At 38.6% G+C, this 21,061-nt stretch overlaps 1 long non-coding RNA gene across 1 annotated transcript in view; it reads right to left on the bottom strand.

Moving 5' to 3' along the window:
• Nucleotides 1-11,164: 11,164 nt before the first annotated feature.
• LOC103479468 (uncharacterized) overlaps nucleotides 11,165-21,061 on the bottom strand; it is an 85,426-nt gene continuing 75,529 nt past the window's right edge. The window contains exon 3 of the long non-coding RNA XR_535952.2: nucleotides 11,165-11,920. This is a non-coding gene — a long non-coding RNA (uncharacterized LOC103479468). The remainder of the gene's footprint in view (nucleotides 11,921-21,061) is intronic.

Here is a 21,061-nt window from a genome sequence, read left to right as displayed (position 1 = left end):
TTTTAGGTCAGAGTGGAAAATATTAGGCTGCAAACAGATGTTGAGTCAAATTCAGCGCCTCTGTTGAAAGATGTTTTTGACTTTAATGGGACTTCCTGGGTTAATTTACATATTTATTTTTGACTCAATGGAAAACATTTTCAATCAGAAAACTGAATTTATGACAGAATCAGTTGAAAAATGTGAATTTAAAAGACTTTTCTTGAGGTGACAAGTTGTTGCTGAGTGCAGCATGTCGGTCTTTACGTGGGATGAAGCAGCAGAAAAACATTTTTATCGCATCTTTTGGTGCCTGTAGATGTGCTTCCATGACAAAAGTTCGGAAAACTTTGTTGTTATTCCGCGAATGTCAAAAAAAATAAATAAATACATTTTTTTACAATAGCGGAGTTTCCATTCAATAAGAAACACAATTAAAATTAAAGTTTGTTTATGTGGTAAGTCAGTAGAAAACTGATCCTCCAACTACTTCCTGTTGTCTTCTTCGTGGTTTGTGCCAGTGACAACATCCAGCTTAAATATGGCCAAAAAAACCCCATCTTATAATAATGCCAAAACGTTTAAATCAATAAACAAATTGCTGTTTCCATTAACGCATTTTCCAGGCACATAGTGCCATTTATAACACAATTAAGTAACTATCTTACATTAAGTTGGTATAAAAACATTACAAATATCAAATATGCGTTAAATAAATGTAGCTTTGCAATTAAATGCCTGAAAATTGGGTTCATGTCTCTTTAAAAACTCCTGCTCTTTCTGAAACTCCGCCTCCACTATTAACCCTTTAACAACATTTTTACCAGCGTTTCACTGAGAAGCAGCTCCGTTAATGAGATCACTAGCTCCACCAGGTGTTTGCTAATTGCTGCTGGCTAGTCTGAAGGAGCTGATTGAGGGAGGAGCTGCGCCTCGAAGGCGGGGCTAAGGTCATCCAGGCGTTTTGCACAGCTGAATGGTTGCCATGGAGACTAAAGGATTTATCCAGGTATGTTTTTGATGAGGGAGTAACATTACTTAATGATGTAAAGTTAAAAAAAATGTCCTAACACTGCCCCTTTAAGTAAATTTATATTTAAAATGGCAAATTGCGCAGTTATATGGTGAAAGGAAACGCAGCTTGTGACTCGTCTTCTTCTCTTCTAACCAGCATCGTCTTCCTCCTGGATGTACATGGAGAGCAAGTCTCATGAAGTGCAGTAAAAAGCCACTTAAACATCCATAATATTCACAACCCTTAAAAGGGCTGAATAAAATGAAAGTGGGAATTTGGACAGAGGGCAGAGACGACGAATGAGTGAACGCATGAAGGCTGGAAAGAAAACTCATGGGTCCTCATGAGGCGTCAGCATGCAGCGGCTCCACACACCTGCAGGCGCATGCAGGCAACGTCTGTGGAATGACGGACCGCCTTTCCACACGGACAGATCTCAGTAATTACAGGACGTGCAGACAGCGATCCATTATCTGCTGAGGTGAGTTTTCAGCAACACCAAGCTTCTGAATCAGGTCATTATTTAATTAAAATACACACTTTGGCATTTTTCACAGATTCAGAACAACATAAATGTGTTTTTCTGATAAGCCGCTGGTAACCAATTTACTTTAATTTGAAATCATATTGCTAAATTTTCAGCTGTTTGAATAAACAAAACTCTCTACACCCAAATAACAGAGTTAATAAGTGTTTTAACGTGGGGGTATTACGTATTTTCCAGGCACGTAGTTCCATTTTATAGCTCAATCAAGTAACTGTTACTATGTCACTCTGAAAATGAGCGTAAAAGCACCACAAAACCAAAGAAAAATTTTAAAAGCTCCAGAAAGCCTCAAGAACTATTGAACAAAACCAAGTCGAAAGAAAAAAAAACGTGGGAAAACGACAGACTGCACTCTCAAGATGTCCGCTTTGCGCCTGACTCACACGTCAGGATTTTAAAACTGTGATTTTCAAAACCTGAGACCCCTACCAAGGTATTTTAGGTGCAAAAGTATTTGTGGATTGTAACTGAGAAGTTGGAAGTGGCAGAGGACAATCCTAGAGGAGGTTTTTAATTATATATTACAAAATTCCTGACTGAAACTGATACAAAGGCCCAGTTTCACCTTTTTGAATTCTTAAGTACAAGACACAAATCGTGTTCTCCGAGTCGCACTTCAAGAAAAATGTTAAACTTAGTCTTTCCCAAAATTATCCAAACCAAATGGTGCCAAATAAAGAGTCACATGATCAACAACCGGATGTTACTACTGAAGGAAACGACAAAGAAGACAACAGGAAGCAGAAGGAGAATGATGGTGCGATATGTTTTTCTAATGATTTATCTCGTGAGCAAACTTATTTATGGGTGAATTTAAATGTGATTCTTATTTAATGGAAATACCACATTAGCTGGATTGTGTTTTATCTACTTTACCAGAATAGAAACAAAATTTGTCGAACATTTGTAATGGGAATGCAGCTAGTGTCATGAAGTTTGATAAAAGTAAATTTCAGTGTTTATTGGATCTGGACCACCTGAACATAACATGTAGGCTTCGTCCTACAATGTGCACCAGAAACAAAGATTTTACTTCCAAAACAGGAAATTTCATAAAACCTCTCGAGGTGAAACCGAAGTTCATAGAAAACAAACATGGCTGACGAAAAAGAAGCAATGGTGACAGTTCATAGACTATTTTTAACAAAGAAAAAGCCCAAAAGATGGTGCACCATCGTTGTTTTGTCTTCTGTAGTTTGGATTCTGCCTCCATGTTTCCATCACCTTGTTTTCTGATTGACGTCACATTCAGGAGGCCAAAGGTTCATTTTCAACATGTTAAATATCCCTAAAGCATTCTTTCCACACCAGGAATATCAGCTAAGATTATCCTCATAGACATCACAGTATTCGGCGCGTCCACAAGGGACGCGCCGAATACTGTGATGCTCAGATTTACAGTGAAATCTTGTAAATCTGAGCTTTAAAGAATATTTTCCAAAGTTTCCAGGCTGTTTTCCACCAAACGCTGGTGTACAGACGCTTCTAAAGGTAAACACGCACATTTAACTCAACCCCAATCTGAACGGATATCTCCACACAACATGAGGTCACGACACAGATAAGATCTCACCGCCTGGGACCAAAACAAATGGCTCACACAGCAGGAACAAGCTTCTGTTTTAGAGCCACTGTCTGCATCTGCCTTGACCTCTTCAAAAGACCGAGTGACGGAACAACATGATCCACGCCGGCCAGGAAAAACGCCTGGTTTGTCCGGATTCAGGCTGTGATAATTACTGCGAGTTTGAAGGAGAGGACAGAAAAAGAACAGCGGGTAAAGCTTGATCTGTTCTGCTGCTAGCTTGGCCCACGTCTTTTTTAATATGCCTGAAAACAATACATGACATGAGGTTCACTTTATGTTATGAATTTTAAGTGTTTGCCTCAAAACAAACCGCAGGGATGACTCATCCACATGGTCTGCAAGTACTTAGAGAAAAATCACATTTTCCCACCTTTTAAAATCCTCTTTGCTGCGATTGTTTTGCTCCAGCTCAACAGCTGACTCCAGCTAATCTGTAATGGCAGATATCAGTTTAGCATAGGTGCATTTGATAAGAAAAGGAGCATCAAGAGTTTTTTAATAAAATTAATGGTCAATCTCACAGAAAACAATAAAAAAACTTGTGTTATTTTCAGATTGTACACTGAATTAAATTGAAAACATATTATTGGAAATGAAGATATTAAAATTAACAATTAAACCAAAAAAATATTGAGGTCTGGATATAAAACCAAGTGGAACGCCTGAAGTCAAAAATCTGAATATCACAAGAAATCTCGTTCCAGTTATAATGTTGGATATCACCTATAAAGAACAAGTTCATTGCATTTTTTTACCCAAAATAATTCTTAGATAAGGAGATCTTAGTCTGATTAATTCCGTATTTTTAGTTGCTTTAATCTTGTCACTTTAAATCCAAATTAGATGTTCAACGTTTACACTCACACGTGAAAATGGCTGCCAAAAGATGCACAATAAAACAACCGTAGATCTCTGAAAAGCACGAGTAGAGCCTTCTACACAACCAACAAGAATGCAGAAAGTTGTTTTTGGATGGTAAGTCAACAACAAAACACGTGTCCTTTCCAGCAGCCATTGTACAGCGGCTACTGCGGTGAAACTAGCTGACCAAACATGCTCAGCTTGGGTTGCTAGGCAACGGCGCAGTGCCTGTCAAATGTGACTCAACAACTGGGAAGTTTGTGAAACGCCTCATTTTCTGGGCGCCACAAAACATTAACTTATTTGTGAAAAGGGGCTGGGTGTTTTTATTAGCAAATGGAAAAACAAAAACATGCGAAAAGTAACATTTGCAGAATAGGTTCCCTTTCAAGAACTCAAGCAAAGAGATAAAACTGTAAAAACTAACATTTTCAGGTGTAATTAATGCAGATTTTCCGCTTAAAAGAAGTCTTAAAAAGATTTGCCGTCGTAAATACCGTGAACAGAAAGAGGAAAAACGAAAAGCATAAGACACCTTTTACTCCGTTATAATTTAAAGATTCATTGCTGACAAGGTCAGCCACTGAAATGTTATTGCGAAGTACTAAAAATAATAAAATGGAAGCAATAAAGAACACTGCTGGCTCGTTTACGGAGAAGCACAGCAGTTTGCCACTGAAATGCAGCTGCTCACAGTGACATGTGGTAATTATTACCATGATTTGTGTGCCAGCCTTTTGACCTGAGAGCTCAGGTGAAAATCTGTTACAAGTACGAGCTCAAAACTGGGGAAACTTCGGCTCCTACTTTCAACAAAACTATAAAACTCACAGCAGTTCAGAAGTTTCTGTGAAATGTTCGAGGCTGGCGTCTGAAATCAGATTTCTGTCAAGCCGATCCTCATTCGCTGTGAGTCACGTCTGAGTCAGAAACGGCTGAAAGTCGTACCTTTTGTGCCTGTGAGCAGGAGCCGAGCTTCATTACTCAGTGAGTCTGAGCAGCGGCACAACACTGAGTCAGTGTTGATCCCACAACGTCCAACCAGATGAATAAGGCAACAGTTTGACTGAATCTGATTAATTTCTTCAAGGTCCTGCATTTTAAAAGGTAAAGGCAACAATGCAAGTCATAAATATGCATATTAAATATGCTACAAATCATCACAAGCAACATCTTTACCTTGCTAGCAGTTGGTCCCCTTTTACCTTCATATTTCTTGAACCATTGTTTAGTCCACTCTTTAGGGATCTTGAACCGTTTTGACGTTTATTTTCACAACCAGGAGCCAAATCTCCCATTCTAGCTCATCCACTGGACTGAGATCTGGTGAAACCATCTGGTGAAACCACTGGAGAGAAGCGAACTTATCGAGTTGGTTTGACCTTCATCAAACATCGCTCTGTCATGTTGGGAGTCTGAGAATGGGAACACGGTGGTTATGGACGGATGAACGTGCCGTTTTTCCACTTCAGATTTGGTTCGATTGGAGACCAAAATGGAAACATTCGTTACAGTTTCAGCTGCTGTGGTTCTCGTTCTCGCTGCACTGTGAAAAACCAACCAAACCCTTTGGAAAACCTGTTCCCCTCCTCACCTGTGGGGGCGCTGCACCAAGGACCACGGAAGCAAACGACACTAAAGCCTCTGAAAAAGACACTGAGCGCAACTTCGTTCTTCACAAAATGGAAACAAAAATGGAGTGGCGTCAGATTTTATCGGTTGTAGGATTTCTCTCTCGTCGCTGGTAAAAGACCTCGATCCATTTCTCCCGCTAGCGCTCGACTCTCGTGTTTGTTTTGATTGTATTTACCCAGAATGCCCTGCACTGTAAGTCCACTTCCTGCTTTTGGAGCGGTCTCTGGTCCGCTTAGCGTTCTCATATGCATTCAAACCTCACCAGAGTTCACTTTAACTGAACCCAGACCAGTATATTTTTTATCGTAAATTGTCTTTATAATGGTAAAATAGACATGAACATTTTGTATGTTTTTAAATTAACCAACTCAGTCTCGTTCCTTTGGACTGTTGTACCTTACGTGGTAGTCTTGTTGAAATCTTGCCCTTACTGCGCAGCCTTTTAATTCCTTATTCTGTGTTTACATATTTTATATTCTTTGTGTGATTCTTTTTGCTTTGATTGCCTGTCACTTTGCTGCTTTTGCTCTGAAATGTCCCCATTGTAGGACAATAAAGGATTTTTCCATTTTGTCTGTTAAACCACCACCTGCAGCTTGAAAAAGGGAAGGACAGATTAACGTTTTCAGCAAAAGACGACTGATGAATCAGCTTTCACATGTGTAAATAAAGTCTTAAAATACATGGACACCAAAACAAAATCAGTAGCTACAAATTATCCACGGACTTGAGTGTATTTTGGCCAAAAAGCTATGAATAAAACCATTTGTTTTTCAGCTCAAACGTGTTCCTTTGTTTAGGTTTTAACACAGTGTAAGTTCTTTTAAATGATCTTTTCAAAGAGCTGGATTTAAAACTTGTCTGTCATCCACTTGTGTTCTTCATGTTTGCCCAGAGCGATGTTTGCTTCGCTTACTTTTGGGGACAACTGTTCAGCAATTTCCACTTCCATGCTCTTGTGTTGGCACAGTCGTCAGCGGTTCAGCCTCGCTTGGCACCGAGAAACCACCGTGGGGAGGCTCTCGGTGCCGCTGCCAGAATCTGACACTTCCAGGCAATCCACTACTTTGTCAAGTGACATGAAGAGCTGCTCGTCAAAAAATGGAAACCTGAAACGTCCAACAGAATCCATGTCTGTGAGGAGGAGGAGGATGAATCCGGTGGATTCAAAAACATCGGTTTTAAAGTGTGTGTAAAAAAAAAATGCTTAGATTGTATGTTATAAACCAAAACAGTGACTTATAAGTGGGTTTTAAAGTAGTTTACTCCATACTTTGTACTGAGGAAACTGAGATTTGTTCATTTCAAACACCATTTTGTTCTCTTTTAGAGAATATCAGGTAAATATATCAACATATTTATACAGTATTTTTCTAAAAGAAGCTACAAGTGAACAGTAATTCTGTTTTAGAAAAATACATTTTATGTCCTCTCCCATCAAAGTGAAGAATCTGCATTGTTTCTGGATGGTAACTCAACAAAACGCTTGTTTTTTCCAGCAGCCATTGTACAGTAAAACCAGCGCAGGGAAGCATAGCCAAAAAATTGGACTCAAGTGAGAGCAGCAGTACTTTAACATACTTTTAATCAAATAAAAGTAAAAAGTAGCCATACGGAAAAATTACTGAAGAGTAAAAAAGTATTTGGTAAAAAGTCGACTCAAGTACTGAGTAACTGGTCGATAATATAGTCAGACCAAATTATAAAGTTAAGTGGAAATGTGGGAATTTTAAGGACAAACATGACAATAATTCATGTAAGTAATACAAAATAAAATCAGGCAAAAGACACTTCAGTTTCCTTCAACATCAGAACTTATTCAATTTTAAGCAAACTTTCGGTTAAAACATGTTTGTTCTTCATTCAGTTAATTTGCTCAGCAGGTACAGAATCCAAAAATTTTACTCAAGACTAACGATACTTCAAAACAAAATTAAGTAAAAGAAAAGGTACAGCACAGTAAAACCACTCCTAAAAGTACATTTACCTCAGTAAATGTAACTCGTTACTACCCAAGTTTGAGTAAAATCAGCAAAAAAACAGCTGACCAAACAGGCTGGAGCTCTGATTGGGTTGCTAGGTAACGGGCTGGGCTTTGCTGGGGTTGCTAGGTAACGGCGCACTGCCTGCTCATTCCGGAAGTTTCTGACACGGGTCATTTTCAAGACACAAAAAAATAGTAACTTCAAGCGCTTTGACTGTTTTCAGGAGCAGTAGAAACACAAATTGAAGTATATTTATACTTACACGTCTATATAAATAAAACGTACACGTCCATATAAATAAAAAACGTGTAAAATGTCCTCTTTAAATTAAAATCGCAAAACAACTGTGTCTAATACAACTCAACAGTAAGTGGCAGATTTAACCAATTAGTATCACACTAACCAAGATGTATCCAACATGGCACTTGGGAGCGGGTGGAAACGTGAGAGCACCGTGACCCAAAGGTCACAGAAAGTGTGGTCAGTGACCCGGAGTGGGAGGCAGGGAGCGACCAGACTGTGGCGATCATGTTGTGCCGACAAACATTTGGGTTAAATTTAAGACCTTGCTTTGGTTTGAGGTTTCGCAATGGGTCAGGCCGGCACCTGAAGGTCAGGCCCATTTTTAAAGAAAATGAAAGTAAGTCGGAGCGTTATGAGGTGATGCAGCCTTTATGTTTGACAGAACTTCCATTAGAGGAAACCTGAAATAACACACGTTGGGGATTGTGTTTGCAAACTGGAATGTAAGGGAGTGTACGTGACGGAGATACGTCAGGCTGAAACTTTTAAGATAGCGCAAAGTGTGAGAGAACGAGCGTCTGTGTTTGTTAGATAAGACTTTTACAGAGCTTGCTGCAACTGGTCCGAGGGTTTTCCAGCAGAACTGCAGCAGGAGGTCAAAGAGCGGCGAGGTCGCGTCCGTTGACTCCCGAGAACCCGAGCAGTTAATTATTGAAGGAGGTCAAGTCTTGACCAATCGGCAGCTTTATTAAATGTTCAAACAGAGCGCTCACTGCTACTACGGAGAGGTTATTTACTTTCCTTTAATGTTTGAAAAGAGTTAACTGCTCCACATGGCCAGAAATACAATATTTCTCTTTGTAGCTTATTTTGTGGGAGGAATAGCTTTTTAGAACAGCTGTAAGTAATTATGGGAAATTATGGGAATCCTTGAACTTATAGACACATTGCAGTATGATATCCCATATCTCTGCTGGAAGGCAAAAACCTTGCTAGCTGACAATGACTACCATTGGTTTTAGCTATTATCAACATAATGCGCTAAATCTTAAATCTTTGCATGATGTATAAAAGACAAAGGGATGCAGTGCCTTGCTACTAACTGTAAACACTACAACAACCACAAGAGATCAGGAAATTTAAAAAAAGCAAGGGGGAAAGAAGGTTAGCTCCGCTAGCTTGACTTTGACAACCTTAACATGTAAATGTGCTGCAGAATTTGGTCCGTTTTGGTCCAGTTAAAAAATGGAGACCTACACACCGACTCTGATAGACCATCAGAAGAGCAGATGTTTAAATTTGCCAATTAGCTACCGTATAAATAGCCAATCTACCTCAGCAATCTCTTATTAATGATGGCCTTAATAATCACAAAATAAACATTAAACCTGAAAACATAAAACGGTAATCCAATGAATGTGCTGTTCTTCATGTGGGAAATGTTTGAGTGTTTTTTTGTTTTGAATCCTGATGTTATTGCCGTTGTTGTCGGTTACTATGACAATGGGCAGCCGAAGAACACGAGCGGTTTTGAGTTTTTTGTCAACGTTGTTTCTGCTTTATTATTTCCCTGGCTGTTGCACACTGCACTAAATTAATAACACCTACATCTCCGGTTTTCATTTAATTAACGTTGTTCTATCACGACAGCTCGACTATGGATGACAAAAAAAAGTTATGTTTTTTTGTCATCCAAAAAAACATGGATGACAAAAATACATACATACATATGTAATGTAATACATACATTACATGTATGTAATGTATGTATTACATACATTAAATACATTACATATTTAATGTATGTAATACATACATTAAATATGTATTAATGGCACATTAATACATATTTGTTCTTCATTCAGTGAATTTACTCACAGAGGGAAGAGAATCCAGAAATTTTACTCAAGTAAGAGTAGAAATACTTCATAATGAAATTCCTGAAGTAAAAATAAACAGTACAGCTTAGTATAACTACTCCTAAAAGTACATTTTTTAAAAAGGTTTTTCGAGTAAATGTAACTAGTTATGACCCAAGTCGGCCAACATGCTGGAGCTGTGATTGAGTTGCCTAGGGTTGCTAGGTAACCCCAGCAAAGGGTTACCTAGCAACCCTTTGCTGGGGTTGCTAGGTAATGGGCTGGGCTTTGCTGGGGTTGCTAGGTAACGGCAGAGTACCTACTCATTCCGGAAGTTTCTGCCAACTTGAAAATGCCAACATTTTCAAGACACCAAAAAACAGAAACTTTAAGCGCTTTGGCTGTTTTCCAGAAGCAGTCGATACAAAGTATCTACAAAGTATATATATATATAAAAAAATTTTAAAAACAGGCAAATTGTTCATGCACGAAATTTCTGGATGTAAACAATAACATTCTGGCAAGTTTACAGCTTAAAACAAAGTTGCTTTGATCTTTTTGCTTCTCTTCTACGCCTCCTATATGACCCAGATAAAGACAAAGTGAATATATAGTCGTATAAAGACGAGCTGTGATTCGGCATAAGAAGCTGGAGGTTCGCTGAAGCCATTGTGTCGGTCGCAGAAAGCCGAACAGCATACGCGGCGTAACATCAGAGCAGGCTGGCAGCATGTGAACACGCAGCCTTCTTTGTGGGATTTCTTGTGTCTGATAATGTGGATCAAAGATTGGATGCTAGCTAAGCTGCTTACGTGCCAACCATTGTATTAACATAATCTGCTTTTTCATTTGCAGTGGCACGGGAGCGGAGGAAAAGAGCAACAAAGAAGAGGAAGACTTTATTTTTTTACACCTTCACTCGAAAACTTAGCGTTTGAGATCCTGAGAAGTATTTTTTATATAAACTCAGAGGATTAAGAAGAAGTAATTGTGAAAGCGACACATATGTGTTTGTGGGTTTTGCGTTTTTTGGGCATGTTTATAGTAAACTGAAGAGGAAACGAGGAGATTTCATAAGTTTGAATGGTTTCAGCAGTAAATACCCAACACTTGTGAGCTTTCGCTAGTGTTTATGTTTTATTTTATTTGCTCAATAATGAAAAAAACAAGTTTAGTGATCTTGCCATTACCGCTGTAATATTTGAAAATGTGCTCAAAACAACAGTTTTATTGTTTATTGCCACAATTTCTGGGACAATTTATTTGTTATTATAACAAGCCGAGTTATAACCTAAACTAAAAGCTAATAAATTGACCTGTTTTCAAGTCATATATTGACAATGGTGTAATAATGCAAGAACACATTTCAATGATCTATAAACTTTAAATTCCAATGTACATTTTACACTGCAACTGGAAGACATTTTAAGTACAAAATAAACAAATAGTAGGGCTAGTTGAGGCCAAAAAGCCAGACTGAAGACTTTTATTATCCAGGTTTTGTTAGAAACACAGAGAGAAAAGAGAAAACAATAAATAATCCAAATGGAAATTATTGAGTTCATGCAATTAATTGATTAATTTATTTATTGCTTATTACGACAGGCCTAGAAATAAAGTGGTGCATAGGGATTTAACATGCATCTGATTATTCTGCGTAGTTATTTCACATCAGTTTTAATTAGAAGTAGAAAATGTAAAGCGTTTAAAACACCGACTGTGCATCAGCTTCTGTTCTTATAACCCGTTAAAACCAAATTTAACTGCCACCATCAACCAAAGTGGCACCATTTGCAACACTGATGTGGGTGTACGTCAAAATGCTACACCACCGTAATCAGCATATCCCAGTGCAGCACTCCCATTACCAGTAACCCCAGTGAGCGTTGTGCATCACCAGCCCCACCATCACTGTATTTACATTAGCTAAAACAAATGACTCCAATCCACAGTCCCTAAATCACCGAGAGCAGCCTGACAACATGTTCAATTTTCCAGCTGCCTCGCCTCATTTTTATTCTGTGTGTAACGTCCAGAGTCACGGAGCAGCGCGCGGTTCGGAGAGGAAGAGAGCAGAGGCCAGCGACGGTTTAAAGCCCCATGAATCTTTCCTGTCTGCTGGTTACCCAGTCGATGGTTCACTGGGCCGTGAAGGAGCCGATTTGTTGTCCGCCCCGAGACGGGATCCGGACTCAGAAAGCCGCCAAGCTGCAAGAAATAAAACATGATCCGTCTTAACAAGTAATTTAGTGCAGTACAGGCCAGGCTTGTCGTGAAAAGAGGGAGGAATATGCATATCGGGATGTTTATAAGCTTTTAGGGTTAAAAGAGGAGCAAGAAAAATGCTTGATTTCCAACCTTTTTTTTGAGGTTTGACATCTACGGTATGCAGTTATCATTAGGATTGCTTCAAGACTGGCTTTGTTTACAACTACTATTAAAAAAGGATTACAGGATTTAGGGCTTTGCAGTTTCTTATGGCTGCTACAAACAGCTGGAAAGACACCAGAACTCTGAAGTGTGACGAGAACATTGCCAAAGAAGTAGCTGAGCAAAGATTTTGCACATTGAAAGATAATTGTTTTTTTAATATGTACTACATTAAAAACACGAAGCAAGTTGTTCATGTACATCTGCACCGATTTTTTCAACAAAACCCAGAAATTCAATTCAGTTTTTGATTTGCTCTTTTAGCCGATGGTAATTAGCTAAATTGTGATTAAAAACATACAAATATTGTCTTTCAGAAAAAAGGATTAAACCTTCAAGAGGAAATTTAATGTTCTGTCCTTTGTAGAGATTAAAAAATACCAGATGGATAAATGTTAAAGGGTTAAAATAGTGGAAACGGACAAGACGATGCATCTTTGGCAACAAGATATTAAACCATAAAAATATAAAAAGCCAGAGATAATTAAGAAACCATAAGCTGAGAACTTTAATAAATGTCAGTTTCAAACTAAATATTTAGCTAGCAAGACAAATGTTTAGTTTGAACCTAAATATGTGAGCATATTTTTGCACAAGTTACATTTTAGTTAGTTCTGAGCTTTAATTTTGGTAGTCTACTTCCACTTCTTAGCGAGTCAATTTGCATATTATCTAAATATTTAATTTGAAGCTAAATACTCAGCTAACTATTTAGCTAACTACATCGCGTGCTTGCTCTTTAGTCTGAAGGTAAATATTCATAACATGGTGAAAATATGATGCTGGAACATGTTTTTTTCTTTGCTTATGACTAGTTATAAAACTCAAACTGTTGGAGTTAATGCTTGACTGTGTAACTTTGCAATCAACATTTATGTGCCGTGTAACAGAAATAAACATTTTAATGGCATCCTCATCTACCAGGCTGCAGCTCTGCAAACCGATGGCTGGATGGACAATTCTGGAGCAGAACGCACATTTTTCAGGAAGCTGTAAAACCCCAAACACTGAAAGCGAATCATTATATCGGCTGATATTTAGCCTCTAACCACTTTCACTATGAACCCGTCCATGTGCCCAGTCAAAGCCCGCTGATGTGGAAACAGAAACGCAGCTGATGCTCTGTGGTGTCATCTCTTCTGCTGGAAAAACGGCGGAATGACTCATTCAGAAAGTAGTGAGTCTCTCAGCAGAGACACTGTCACTGCAGCGCATCGATTACTCGCTCAGACCAGACGACAGTTTACAGGCCAATCAATGGTTTGTGTAAATTTTAGTCAAATGAATGAAGGCAGCTGCTTTTTCTGTCACTCTTGGAGTTTAGGGAGTTCATCCGCACGCTGACACACCAATCTATGACCTCTTGCATCATGCGAAACAGGTCAGCTTTGCATTAAAAAGAACCAGAAGGACATCAAACCCTGAACTGTGTCAACTCAGCAGCTCTGCAGAACTCATTAATCTGCAGCTGAAACTGCAAATTCCTCCATTAGCTCCTGAAATCGTGGCTTCGGCTCCAACAGGTGCCGAACAGGCTTCGCCGTTTTGTGTGTCAGCCTCGTCAGGGTTTGATTTATGAACTGGAAACGACTCCCGAACAGATTTTTTAATTCCCCGCAGAGAAATTAAACCTCATAACGAGATGACTTTCCTCAGACTCACTGTTCTCTCGGTCTGATTTACAGTTTATAAAGAAATATTTCTATGTAACAGGTGTCCTTGCAGCTTGAACAATGGTTGCCTAGCAATGCTGATTAAATAGAAAATCTGCTGTAGGCAAGGTGAGCGCTCGTCTGTGCTGTGGTGGTATGACACGACTCGGTTTGTGTTTAAATTGCTCCTCTCAATGGTTTCTTCTCCACAGTGATGGCTTGTAAACGCACATTAACAACATCCAAACGTGATTTCATCAAAAACAATGTCACATTAACAGCATGTTGGAACGTTTTTCATAACAGATTAAAAACAAAACAAGATTAGGTTCTAATTTCACAGTTTTGGGGATAAAACAAAAACAATCGATCATTCTGACGATTAATCGGATAAAAAATTTGCACATTCTGACGATTTATCAGTTAAACGCTGAAACCTTTTTTATATATTAGAAACGCATTAAGAGATGCAAATTAGCTCTAGACATCCTGGAGCAAATGAAGCGTTTTATTAAAGAAATTCATCTTTCACTGTGCCAGTAATGCCAGAATAAATATTTTAGTTGTGTTACTACCCCACACCACTAGAGGCAGTAGCAGACCCCAAAAGATGCAATTATGGACCAGATTTAGAAAGCTACAGAGTTTATGACAAGCTGCGAGCTTTGATGAAGTAGAGGAGAGAAGTTCAAATCTGAGAGTGTACTTCCTCCCAAAAGGTGACGATATCGCAGATCTCAACAGAAAGTAAAAACGGAAGACAGCAGATAATAAAGGAAAAAGCTCCCCCTTCCTTTCTGGAGTGGAAATGTCCCATATAGTTTTAGCAATGGCAGCGGAGGAAGAGTTCAGTCCGTGTTGGCCACAAACATTAACAGCCGTCGGGTTCGGATCGGTACTTCCGGTACTTCTCTCCTAGCAGTGGAAGACGGTTATTTACAGAGCACGTAATTTCCGGTAAGCGTCATAGCGTCTAACTGGTGCATTACACACGTCACGGGCAAACGTTAGGGTAAAATTTAAAACCTAAATAGAGTTTCCAGTAAGCCAAATTACTCAAAACACCTAAAACAGATTTATTTCGATGCAGAGAACCATCAAAACTACACACCAAGATACCCCATGCAGGTACTAGTTGGATAAAACATGAGATAATTTCACCAACTAGCTTAATAACCAAAGTAAACACACATTTCGAGCAGAAAAAAATAATAATGTAAATTATACTTGTAAGAGTAAGAGTAGCGGATGGCATTTCCTGCTCCGCTGAAGCTGATTCAGGGCCCTGAGCCACGCCGAACCACAGAAAGTAACTCGCTAAGCTGCGAGCGAGTGGAACTACAAAACAAACGGGTGCATCATGGGTAACGTAGTGCAAAATTAGGAGAGGACATTTAACAACGGTAAAATGGCGTTGCAACAAAAATGGAGCAGCGTCAGATTTTAGCGGTTGTAGGATTTCTTTTTTATTATTTGGTAAAAAAAATAAAATAAACAACGAGACATTTCTCCCGCAAGCGCCCTATATATAAAATTTTGAGCTTGTATGTTTTGATTGCATTTACCCAGAATTCCTTGCGCACTCGATCACTTCTTCCTTTTGTAACGATCTTCGGTCTGTTTCGCGCTCACATAAACCAAGAGCTACACAAAACAGGCTGAAGAGGATCTTTCGTGCAGGTTTATAGATATTTAGAATACAAACAGTATTTACCAAAGTCAAATAGTGTCAAAATTAAACTACATGTACAGACAGGAAGGGAAGAAAAAGCAACTAAATATAAAGAGACCTAATTTCTAACAGCAATAAGACTAACAGCAAAGAGTTGTTGATTAGCATTAATTAAAGCCTATTTTTAGTGATTATAGGTGTGACTAAATTGAAAACAAAAGACTCCAGATCAATGTTTGAACAGGAAGTGTTTAGGTTTCCGTGTGTGTGTTTTAGGATGCCCTGGGCGCTGCTGTTGGGACTGAAGCCAGACGGTTTACAGTCTGAAATTTGATGGAGTCTGTTGTGTTTTATATGCACGATACATTATGAATGAGGCCCACCTTCTGCCAAAGGGATGAAATGAGCAGGGAGGCATTGGTCGGCGCTACAAAGACTCATTGATCATTGTGGATGCTGAAGCATTATTCTGATTCTTTGATTTAATGTTTTAAGATCGAACACAATTTAATTTCCGAAAATTACATTTCCAAACCAACCGGACCACCTCTGTGAAAAAGGGTAGCTGCGTCGTAAACCTAATTAATGCTTGTGTCACAGTTGGCAGAAACAACTGGCAGAAACGATTTGTGTTAAAACGAGAGCAAGTCTTTCATGGTTGCTGTGGAGGAATCAGAACCTGCCGCAGCTTCTGTATCGAATTTCAGTCCGGACTTGAATTGGGTCACTTCAAAACCTTCCTGTTTGTTTTAAACCAATCAGAGGTTTACGTGTTGACTTCTGGTTATCTTCAGTGGCGCTGTTGATTCATTCTTGGAGTAATTTTAGGGTGTAGTCCGATAGACTCGGCTTGATTGGGAACCAAAGTGGCAACATTTGTTACATTTCCAGCTGCTGTGGTTCTTTCACACTGCAAACCCTTTGAAAAACCAGTGGTGGCGCTGCACCAAGAACCACTGAAGGAAACAACATGAAATCCTCTGAAGAACACACCGAGAGCAGCTTCCTTCACACAATGCAAACAAAAATGGAGACTTTAGTGGTTGTAGGATTTCTCTTTTGTGCTAGACTGGCGCCTTTGTTTTGGTTGTACCATAGTCCACTTCCTGCTTTTGAAGCGCTTTCTGGTCTGCTTGGCGTTCACATACGCGTTCAAACAGAATTCACTTCAACTGAACCAAGAAAGAGGTTTTTATGTGGACATGTTCACCGTTCCTAGTCTGCGTCAGAGTTCGGTTCTGTATTCAAACACCCCCAGTTAAAACAGACTTTCTAGCCAAACAAACTTAGGTTTTATTTAAAAAGCTGTATTTATGGATAATGGCTCCCAAAGTGAAACCCTTAAATCCTCAGAAACACCTCATGATCCTTTCCATTTGGTTTTCTCAATATCTGTTTCCATTACAAATGTACTCAAAACAGTGTAAATTTTTCACTAGTGTAAAAAAAACTATTTTGAACATTTTCAAAGTTTTTTTCTAGAGAATTTCTGAAATTATTCACATTTTTTTCCCTAGTAAATCTTCGACTTTTGAGACGGAGAAAATTCAATTTTTTTTTGGAAAATTTCAGAATTATTAAAAGAAATAACATGTTTTGGCGGCATTTACTCCTCTTTTTTGTCCTTCCATCTCTAACAGCGCCAGCCCCCCTGCTGAGCTGTGTGGCGCTAACTCATACAGCAGAATCTGATCAAACTTCGGCTCCGTAAAATCTCTGCAGACCTTAAACCCAAACTGATCTGTAAACACAAAAACAAACCACAAATGTGCTGCAGTTGAAACATTTTTCTCCAGAACATTTGGCTGTTGCACAAACACACAGACAGCATTAAAATGTTTATCTCATCTCTTATGGGAGCCGTTTATGGCTCCTTCACTGTGACTTGAACTGATTTAGAGTTTAGCGCTGAAACTCTTCATCTGAGCATCTTAAAGTCCGGCCTCGCTCCTCTCCCGACCCCGAGGTCTCTCGCTTCCTCCCATTCCCACAGACGTCTCCTTCAATGATACACTATTGATTTATTGTCCAGCGGATGACAGGGATGGAGCGAGGTGCACTGAATGAGGGACAGTAACATCAAACCGTGGAGCAGAGGCTGAAAATGAAAGATTTTATGAATGTCGCTGAAATATTTGCTGTTGTCCAGCCGACATCGGCTCCACATACAACTTGACATAACAAAGGTCTGATTTTATAGCTGTGGAAGAGACAAAAGGAGCAAATACATGATGTTTTCTATATATTAGCACTAAATGCACATTACACTGCAAAAACAGAATCTGACCAAGTATTTTTGGTCTAATTTCATATTTAAATAAGACAAAATTATCTTATAAATAAGGTATAGGAAGTTGTTTTAAGTTAATAATTCCTCAATATTAATGAAAAAAAGTACGAGTTCCATTATTTTATTCATATCAAGACATTGTTCCCAAATAATCTGCCTTTTCATCAATATTAAGGAATTATTAACCTAAAACAATCTCCAGTGTCTTACTTGTTCAAGTATACTAATATATTTGTAGTAGGAACGAGACTTTGTGAAGATTTTGTGTTTTTGTAGTGTATATTTTTTAATGAAATGACATTAAAAAAAATTTCACATTAAACTTTCAGACCAAGTTGTATAATGACACACTGAGAAATATGTAAACCTTTCTAAGCTCCAAACGTCATAATTATCTCAAAAATGAATATTCCACAGTGATCAGAGTCTTTAAACCCAGAAAAATGAGTCTCCTGTCAATCCTGAAAACTCAATATCATGTTAGTATCGTCATGAACCCCATTTGGTTTGATTTACAGGAGCCTCCTCTAATCTAATCCCACCAGCAGGTAATTATTTTAGTTCCAGCAGGTGTGCAAACATCTCATGAGTCAACTGGTGCAATCTGCTGCAGTGGGTTATAAAACATGAGTCCTGTCACCTCTACGGTGGCGCATATCATCCAAAAATAGAATATTCAGATAATTTCACTGCAAAAAGACAAAAATTTACAAAGTATTTTTGGTCTAGTTTCTACTGGAAATATCTTTGTATAATTAAAATAATACAATTAATCAACGTGACGTCACGTGCACAAGGTGGGCAAAAAACTCCTCACTGACAATGACTAGCTTTGGTTTTAGCTAATAAGTTGCCAATATGACGCGCTAAACCTTAAGTGTATGTGATACTACATACTTCTAGTTCTTTAAGAACTACAAAATAAGTTCAGGACGAAGTTTTAATTAAGAAAAAATGGCGATGTAGAGGGAAGGACGTCAGTTATGCTAGCTTGACTATGGGAACCGTAGCATCTAGATGTGCTGTGGAAATCTGTGCGCTTCGGTTAGGTTAAAAAAACAACAACAAAAAAGAGCAACTAAGCACCAACTCTGACACATCATCAGTAGAGCAGGACTTTAAATTGACTAATCAACCACCCCTCTGTTAGCTTAGCTAATAGCAGCGGCAGCTAAGCTACCACAGCGATCACTTAATAATCTCAAAGTGAACATCAAGCCTGAAAACAAAAAAAACTGTAACAGACTGCAAGTCCTCTTCTTTGTGTGGGAAATGTTTACGTACTGAATCCATATAGTGGAGCTGTTGTCAGTCAGTTGCTATGGCAACAGGTCTGCGTGTATGTAGGCGACTCAGAGCGCGAGGAAAAGGAAGAATAAGTGGTTTTGAATTGTTCTCCAACAGTTTCTCTGTGTTGTTTCGCCATTTGCCACAGCGCACTAAACTAATAATACCTTCTTCTCTCATTCGTGAATTTTACGGATGTAAACGATAACATGCAAGGTGTCTACAGGAGCTTGTATTAAGACAATAATTCATTAATATTGATGAACAAGTACTGGTTCCACTGGTGGATTGTTCCACTTCTAACATGACTTTTTTCCCATTTTATAAGTGAAATAATCTGCCAGTGGAAACGGTTCTATTTCATTAAAATACCTTAATTTTAATGAAATAGAACCGTTTCCACTGGCAGATTATTTCATTTTGACTTAAAAGAAGCTTCAATATTTTTCTACTTGTAAGAGATTTCACCAATTTAGTTTTATTTTTCCACAATAAATTTCATCTCTTCCTCCAGATATTCGTGCCGAAACATTTCAGCTCGTTCAGCAGCCGCATAATGGCGGATCCTGTGTCTGTTCCTCCAACACGAGCGCAGAAGAACAACCTCCCTCGACACGCCAAACAGCTCATCTGTCTCAGGGAGTCCAACACAAAATTAGGGCCACTCTCTGCTCTCTGTTTCCAAGGCAACCGCTACGGCGGCCGGCAGCGTGGCCGCATTATTTACCTCTGCCAGCGGCTGTATAATCCTCGTCACCTGCCTGCTGCGCCATCGTCGTCGTCGCAAACCATACCTTTGGAGAGGAACGTCCAACCCCCACGAGCAACAGGACCCCCAACACACACACACACACATTTATAAACGTAATGTAAATTCGTCATGCTGTCACACACAGATGAGGAAACCTGCAGGGGAGAAAGAGCAGCAAAAATCCACTCCGATGCACAATACTGAGATAAACTCGATACGTTGGCAGCCGTGTAGATCTAATTTGAAAATGAAAACATTTAAAACAAATCTATGCTGTACGACAGTGAATTAGGGCCGTTGTAGTTAGAAAAAAAGGAGAAAGAAGTTTCTGTATTTTGCAGAAAAAAACCAGGACATTTCTGAGCTCCAAAAGTTTAAATTTTACGAGAGAAAAATAAAGAAATTAAGATTAATTTCAGAAATTTTCTGGAGAAAAATGAGAAATTTTCTGAGCTCTGCAAGTCAGAAATTATTGGGGGGGAAAAATTCAAAGATTTTTCTAGAACATTTCTGAGTTTCAGAAGTTTAAAATTTGCAAGAAAACCACAGACATTTTTAGATTAATCTAAGAAATTTTCTAGAGAGATTTAGAAGATTTTTGACTTGAAAATTTCTGCGGTTCCAAAAACTAAAGTTTTCAGTCTTAGACGCTTATAAATTTTCTTGTTTTTCTACAAATTTATGCGATTTAGCTCTATATTTATGTAAATTTTGACATTTCAAGTTCAGAAATGTTCTTGTTTTTTCATGAAAATTTCTAAGATTAACGTCAATTTTTTTTATTTTTGTCTTGCAAATTGTCAACTTTACCAACTCGGAAATTTTTATGTTTTTTTGTAGAAAATTTCTGCGATAAATATCACAATTTCTAAATGTTTTCTTGTAAATTTTTGACCTTTGGAGCTCAGAAATGTTCTTGTTTTTCTAGAAAATTCCTTCGATTAACCTCAGAATTTCAGATTTTTTTTTCTCTTGACTTTTCCAACTCAGAAAGTTCACCATATTTTCAATAACATTTTGGAGGTTTTTTGTAGACATTTACTCCTCTTTCCTATCTACAGAGTCCCAAATGCAGAGTTGTAATGCTAACAGGAAACCTTTAAGCCAGCGGTTCTTAACCTGGTTCGATCGAACCCCAGGGGTTCGGCGGAGCCTCTGCCACGGAGATAAATACACACTTGTGTAAAGTCGTGATGACGCCCCGCTTTGCCATCACTTGCTGCAGAGGATCACGTTACATTGCTTAGCCAATCAGAGGATCACGTTA

Source organism: Poecilia reticulata, linkage group LG17, assembly GCF_000633615.1.
Source record: "Poecilia reticulata strain Guanapo linkage group LG17, Guppy_female_1.0+MT, whole genome shotgun sequence".
Lineage (NCBI taxonomy): Eukaryota > Metazoa > Chordata > Actinopteri > Cyprinodontiformes > Poeciliidae > Poecilia > Poecilia reticulata.
This window is presented reverse-complemented; position numbering and strand designations above follow the sequence as displayed.